Below are 7749 nucleotides of genomic sequence, written 5' to 3'. Positions count from 1 at the left end.
TTTCGACTTTAACTCGAAATTTTAACTTTTCTTATCTTGAAATTTTGACTTTCTAAAATCTTGAAATTTCAACTCTTTTAAAACTCGAAATTTCGACTTTTTCTAAACTCGAAATTTCGCCTTCTCTAAACTCGAAATTTCGACTTTTATACTCGAAATTTCGACTTTTTCTAAACTCGAAATTTCGACTTTTTTTAATCTCGAAATTTCGACTTCTTTTAAACTCGAAATTTCGACTTTTTTTAAACTCGAAATTTCGACTTCTTTTAAACTCGAAATTTCGACTTCTTTTATACTCGAAATTTCGACTTCTTTTAAACTCAAAATTTCAACTTTCTTTAAACTTAAAATTTCGACTTTTCCTCAGTATTTATACGTTTGCGATTACCACATTCACAGTCATTTATATCAGCAAGGCGGAGAGCCATATACATCACAAACTTCAAAAGCATATTTTAATAAACTAAACCATGTTAGAGAGGTTATTTTAGATAGAAAATCTTGTTCTTGGCGAAGAATAAATAAAATATGTTTCACGTTCGAATACATACTTCAAGTCTGAACTTCAGATATGTGTATCATTACACCCCCGCTATTCCGACACACCTATATTCCGACATACTTTTATTCAACAGTCTAATATATAAAGACAAGGGTTAATAGTTGTGTTATAAGAATGCAAACTTCCAAAACTAGAAAACTGAGCAACTCATTGGTCGTCCTGAATATTAATGGCATTTTGTTTAAACATGGCAAAGTCAGTGACTTGCTATTGGGATACCAAACAAGCCTTTGAAACTGTGATGCTAAATGTCCTCAGATCTGACGATCCTATGACAGTGTCGTGGAAACTAAAAAAATGAAATATGGGGGGGGGGGGGGGGGGGGGAGGATTTTGTCAACATGCATGTTCTTTTTACGAATGATTTCTTCAATATTAAATGCTGATCAATATCTTAATTTAAGACAAAACCAATTTCTGAATATAAATTGACAAAATGTGTGGAAGACACTTTAATAATTTGCGTCCATGTCTACTCCTTCTAAAATTGTAATAACTGTGTTTGAATACTAACATCAAAGTTTTAAAATTAATTAAAAAAATTCAAAATTTCGAGATTTCAACATTCGAAATTTTGAGTTTACAAAAAGTCGAAATTTTGAGTTTAAAATAAGTTGAAATTTCGGGTTTAAAATAAGTCGAAATTTCGAGTTTTAAAAAAGTCGAAATTTTGAGTTTAAAATAAGTTGAAATTTCGACTTTTCAAAAAGTAGAAATTTTAAGACTTTAGAAAGTCAAAATTTCAATTTTAAGTCAAAATTTCGGGATTTTAAAAGTCAAAATTTCAAGTTAAAGTCAAAATTTCGAGATTTGAAAAGTCAAAATTTTGACTATGAAAAGTCAAAATTTTGACTATGAAAAAAAGTTCAATGCCAATTTTATTTTTTCTATGTCCCTAATACGCTTCCGTAGGTATCGACCTTGTTATGTATAACCTTGTTATGCTTGGACATTTTTCGGACCGTTTACAAAATTATTTTTTTTCGGATAACGGTTTCAGTGATATTGATTTTGCTTTAATACGCGAATATCTATAACAATAGCAATATTCTTGTGAAGTTTTACGATGATCGGAGAAAAAATACCATAGGACATAACGTTTTTGCGTAAAAGCGGGATAATTAAGTGTTATAATTCCTGGTAATTTAAATTTCCGTCCCTTTGGTGTCCTCACTTAGGAAAATTCCTGTGATATATTCTAGGTTGCGACACGTTTGATGTGTTCTACGATGGCCTTCGGACATATCATAGTCATAAGACTGCTTTGATAAACAGGCATTAGTGATATAACTTCATACTATATTGTAACATGACGTGCTTCTTTCGCTTTGTGAACAAACCCATGCTCTAAATCCAATCAAATTTGTTTGCACATGCGTATATTGATCTCTTCAGAATAATGAATTTATTAAATTATCATGCACTTAATATATTTCCGTAACTTTTAAACACTTTCAAACTCTTAAATGGTGCACATGATGTTACTAATTCATTTATTAGGACCGTAATGTGTTGCATTCCGAAATTGACATATTTGACTGCCTAGATACTACAACCGTTCATGCTGGCTGTTCAAACTCCTCCCTCTGAAAAATCACAGTGCCAGCCGTTTGCTTCTTTACAAAAAAAAAAAAGGGAGGTTCATGGAAGAGCCTACACGAACGCTTTTACACTTATACTTATCGGACATAGAAATTACCTTAATTGTCCGAGAACAGCATCTTGCCCGTTAATATAGGGAACTAGCTATACATGTAGTATATATATATCACCATAAAGTCACAGAGTTAATGTTCACATGTTTAATCGTATTTATAAAAGTACATGTGTATATAATATATATGTGATGGTTCACAATTATAACTTCCAATACAAAACGTTACTAAATTCCAGCTCTATAAAACAACATGTTACTTCAAGCTACTACTCCAATATAACTGACCAATACATAAAGTTTCTCACAAGATCGAGCTATAAGCATGTTCTTAATTTATGTAAGGCATTGATTAATGTCTTAGATTTTTTGGATAAACTACTGCAGTTCAACTGTGCAACTAATGTATCGTATAAAGTGTCGCATTAAACAAGATGAAAGATCATTAAACTGATTAAGAACTGACCATCAAATCTTAGATGGAATTGATTACGCCACATTAACACAAATCGCAAGTTTCCGTAGAAATACATGTATGACCGGACTATTTGGACTGTGCAGACGTGTGAAATTAGTTTTTAAACAACATTTTATTAATTCAATTGTTGTTAATGTATATTTAGGTTTTGCATTTATTTTATTATTCTAGACATTGTCGTAAATTTAGGCAAAAGCGTTTTACACGGATTATGTGTCATAATCTTGAACGAAGGTCTTAAATGCATTCACTCTATTTAGTTTATTATTTATTCTCTGTGACAGTTTGGACTATAATTTACAAATACGTGTCGGACACTTATTACATGTACTCTTTTAATCTACGGTTATTTCTAATTTGGCATCTATTAATCTTCTTTTAAAATCCTTTAATTGCTTGTGCTTATATATATTGCTAATGTTTGCATGTTACATTGCATTTAGTTTGGAGTTTATTTTTCTATCTTACTGGACTGCTAAAATAAAAGATTAGGAGCGAGATGGTCCTTCTTTTAGCTGGAACGCCATTTTACCCAGCTATAGAAACATAAAAACTGAATCCTTTATGTTTACGAGGGTGAACAATAATTGGAAAATTCGTATATGTCTTTTTTTAAATGGGAAAGTGCTGCATATAGCATAGAATTTAATATTATCTATTCATTTTTATTTGGTCATTCTTTGACTAACATCTCAAATATCGTTTGACATGTCTGGTTGAGACATTAATTTAAAAAAAAAATTATACTGAATAGATTATCAGTTGGTGTCTCAACTATTTTGGATCTTTTCTATTTCTTTACAAAAACGTTTTGTATGAATAAACGGTCACACTTCATTATTATTTTACTAACATCATATCAAAATAATACGCGCATGGACTATTATTTAATTTTTCACCCTGATGTATGGATTGGATATATACGTTTTATAAAACAGTTATTTTATTAGAGGGAAAACTATTGGCGAATAAGCGTAATATATTGTCTTAACATGATAGGACAACGTTAACTTCACTGAGGGTTAATCATCTGTTAAGTTTCTCAAGAATAAAGCAATCAAATGTAAATAAAATGCAATTTAATGTCCAATATTATACATATCAAGACACAGATGTAATAAAGATGTCATTGAAGTAATTAATAATGTCTTCATTAGCTAACAACTGTAACAGGTGCTCATCTCTGACCACTATGATAAGCACCATGTATGTAACCGAATACAAAATAATCATACTTGTTTCCATTGCATATAAATAGGGTCTGATTTAGATTTTGTAGATTTTTTGGCTGTTATCAAAGAAGCTACGTGATTGTGCAGCAGATATATATATATAAAAAAAAGAAGCGATATGATTGCAAATAAGACAACAGAAATGAAAAGTCTACATAGATTATAATTTTATATTTAAACTTTAAACGAGAACTCGTGCAGTTAAACCTACAACGTTATATGGTAATGACGTGTGTTTAACCCGCTTTCAAACCAAAATTTAGGAATGCTTGTTGTCCTTTTACCGAATTTATGACAAATGTCCTCCTGAAAAATACTGCATTTGAAATTTTGTAAATATATTCTTGGTTCCTCTCCAAAGCAACATACCGTATAGCGGGTTATTTTCACGGATGTAAAATTTCGCGATTTCCATATACGAAATATTTTGGCGGTTATTTTTTTGGCGGATTCAACACTTTTATCAATACCTTTGCATGTACACTTTTAAATTGGCGGAATTTATTTTGGCGATTTTGTTCTATCCGCGTAAATTCACACCCCTCGAAAATAACCCGCTATACGATATACATGTATAGCTATTTAAATAAATTGGTGGAAAATTGCTGTATATTTCAATATTGTGAAAGATATGAGTATACTGTACATCATTTGAGATGAATATCAATTTAATTATTTTCTCCAATAACCGGATAGAGTCTATCCTTTCCTTACTTATAATATCACCTGCTGATATGATCCCTTCCTATAGACACCATGTTAATATACAATATAATTATGTACATTGTCGGAAAATATAAAATTTATTTGTATAATAGCTTTAGAAACAGGTCGAAAAGCGAGGCTCCGCCGAGCTTTTCTCCTGTTTCGTAGCGAGTACAAATACATTTTATATTTTCCGACAATGTACATATATTGTTTTTATCCTGAAATTTAAACCCAACACTCGAAACTTTCGTTGTCGAATGTAAATCATATCTTTAATGTTTCAAAGAGATCGACAGTTTAAACGCGGACCGCGATGAGATCACCCAAAATGAACTGGTTCAGAAAAATCACAATCACAATCACCCCCTGCTCAACATGGAAGAGGGGTAACAGGAGACTTTATTTGTACATGTACAAATAAAGCAATAAATTATTTGTATACCTGTTATTTGTACAAAAGAAGGCTGAATTGATTGCAGGATAAAGTGTCTCTATCGACTCTTTCTTCAATCATTATATCACTTGCTGTTAGGATTACTCCATAAAGGCACACATAAAGTGTCTCTATTAATCCTTCCTGTATTTATAACACCACCTCCTGATATTACACTCTCCTATAGACACCATAGAAAGTGTCCCTGTTGATCCTTTCTTTACTTATAACATCACCTGCTGATATAACCCCTTCATATAGACACCATAGAAAGTGTCTCTATTGATCCTTTCTTTACTTATAACATCACCTGCTGATATGACCCCTCGATATAGACATCATAGAAAGTGTCCCTATTGATCCTTAAATTTTCTTTACTTATAACATCACCTGCTGATATGACCCCTCGATATAGACATCATAGAAAGTGTCCCTATTGATCCTTTCTTTACTTATAACATCACCTGCTGATATGACCCCTCGATATAGACATCATAGAAAGTGTCCCTATTGATCCTTTCTTTGTTTATAACATCACCTGCTGATATGACACCTTCCTATAGACACCATAGAAAGTGTCCCTATTGATCCTTTCTTTACTTATAACATCACCTGCTGATATGACCCCTTCATATAGACATCATAGAAAGTGTCTCTATTGATCCTTTCTTTGCTTATAGCATCACCTGCTGATATGACCCCTTCCTATAGACATCATAGAAAGTGTCTCTATTGATCCTTGCTTTTCTTATAACATCACCTGCTGATATGACCCCTCGATATAGACATCATAGAAAGTGTCCCTGTTGATCCTTTCTTTGTTTATAATATCACCTGCTGTTATGACCCCTTCCTATAGACATCATAGAAAGTGTCTCTATTGATCCTTTCTTTACTTATAACATCACCTGCTGATATGACACCTCGATATAGACATCATAGAAAGTGTCCCTGTTGATCCTTTCTTTGTTTATAACATCACCTGCTGATATGACCCCTTCCTATAGACATCAAAGAAAGTGTCTATTGATCCTTTCTTTACTTATAACATCACCTGCTGATATGACCCCTTCCTATAGACACCATAGAAAGTGTCTCTATTGATTCTTTTTTTACTTATAACATCACCTGCTGATATGACCCCTTAATATAGACACCATAGAAAGTATCCCTGTTGACCCTTTCTTTACTTATAACATCAACTGCTGATATGACCCCTCGATATAGACACCATAGAAAGTGTCCCTATTGATCCTTTCTTTGTTTATAACATCACCTGCTGATATGACACCTTCTTATAGGCACTATAGACAGTGTCTCTATTGATCCTTTCTTTACTTATAACATCACCTGCTGATATGACCCCTCGATATAGACATCATAGAAAGTGTCCCTATTGATCCTTAAATTTTCTTTACTTATAACATCACCTGCTGATATGACCCCTCGATATAGACATCATAGAAAGTGTCCCTATTGATCCTTTCTTTACTTATAACATCACCTGCTGATATGACACCTTCCTATAGACACCATAGAAAGTGTCCCTATTGATCCTTTCTTTACTTATAACATCACCTGCTGATATGACTCCTTCCTATAGACATCATAGAAAGTGTCTCTATTGATCCTTGCTTTTCTTATAACATCACCTGCTGATATGACCCCTCGATAAAGACATTATAGAAAGTGTCTCTATTGATCCTTTCTTTACTTATAACATTACCTGCTGATATGACACCTTCCTATAGACACCATAGAAAGTGTCTCTATTGATCCATTGTTTACTTATAACACCACCTGCTGATATGACCCCTCGATATAGACATCATAGACAGTGTCTCTATTGATCCTTTCTTTGCTTATAACATCACCTGCTGATATAACCCCTTCATATAGACATCATGGAAAGTGTCTCTATTGACCCTTTCTTTACTTATAACATTACCTGCTGATATGACACCTTCCTATAGACACCATAGAAAGTGTCTCTATTGATCCATTGTTTACTTATAACACCACCTGCTGATATGACCCCTCGATATAGACATCATAGACAGTGCCTCTATTGATCCTTTCTTTGCTTATAACATCACCTACTGATATAACCCCTTCATATAGACATCATAGAAAGTGTCTCTATTGATCCTTTCTTTACTTATAACATCACCTGCTGATATGACACCTTCCTATAGACAACATAGAAAGTGTCTCTATTGATCCTTTCTTTTCTTATAACATCACCTCCTGATATGATAAAGAAAGGATCAATAGAGACACTTTCTATAATGTCTATAGGAAGGGGTCACATCAGCACGTGATGTTATAAATAAAGAAAGGATCAATAGAGACACTTTCTATGCTCTTTTTATGGAGGATTCATATCAGCAGGTGATGTTATAAGTAAAGAAAGGATGAATAGAGACACTTTCTATGGTGTCTATAAGAAGGGGTCATATCAGCAGGTGATTTTATAAGTAAAGAAGGGATCAATAGAGACACTTTCTATGTTGTCTATATCGAGGGGTCATAGCAGCAGGTGATGTTATAAGTAAAGAAAGGATCAATAGAGACACTTTCTATGCTGTCTATATCGAGGAGTCATATCAGCAGGTGATGTTATAAGTAAAGAAAGGATCAATGGAGACACTTTCTATGGTGTCTTTAAGAAGGGGTCATATC

This window comes from Mytilus trossulus, chromosome 1 (genome assembly GCF_036588685.1).
Source record: "Mytilus trossulus isolate FHL-02 chromosome 1, PNRI_Mtr1.1.1.hap1, whole genome shotgun sequence".
In the NCBI taxonomy this organism is placed as follows: domain Eukaryota; kingdom Metazoa; phylum Mollusca; class Bivalvia; order Mytilida; family Mytilidae; genus Mytilus; species Mytilus trossulus.
The sequence above is the reverse complement of the archived record's forward strand: the minus strand, read 5'-3'. Positions refer to the sequence as shown.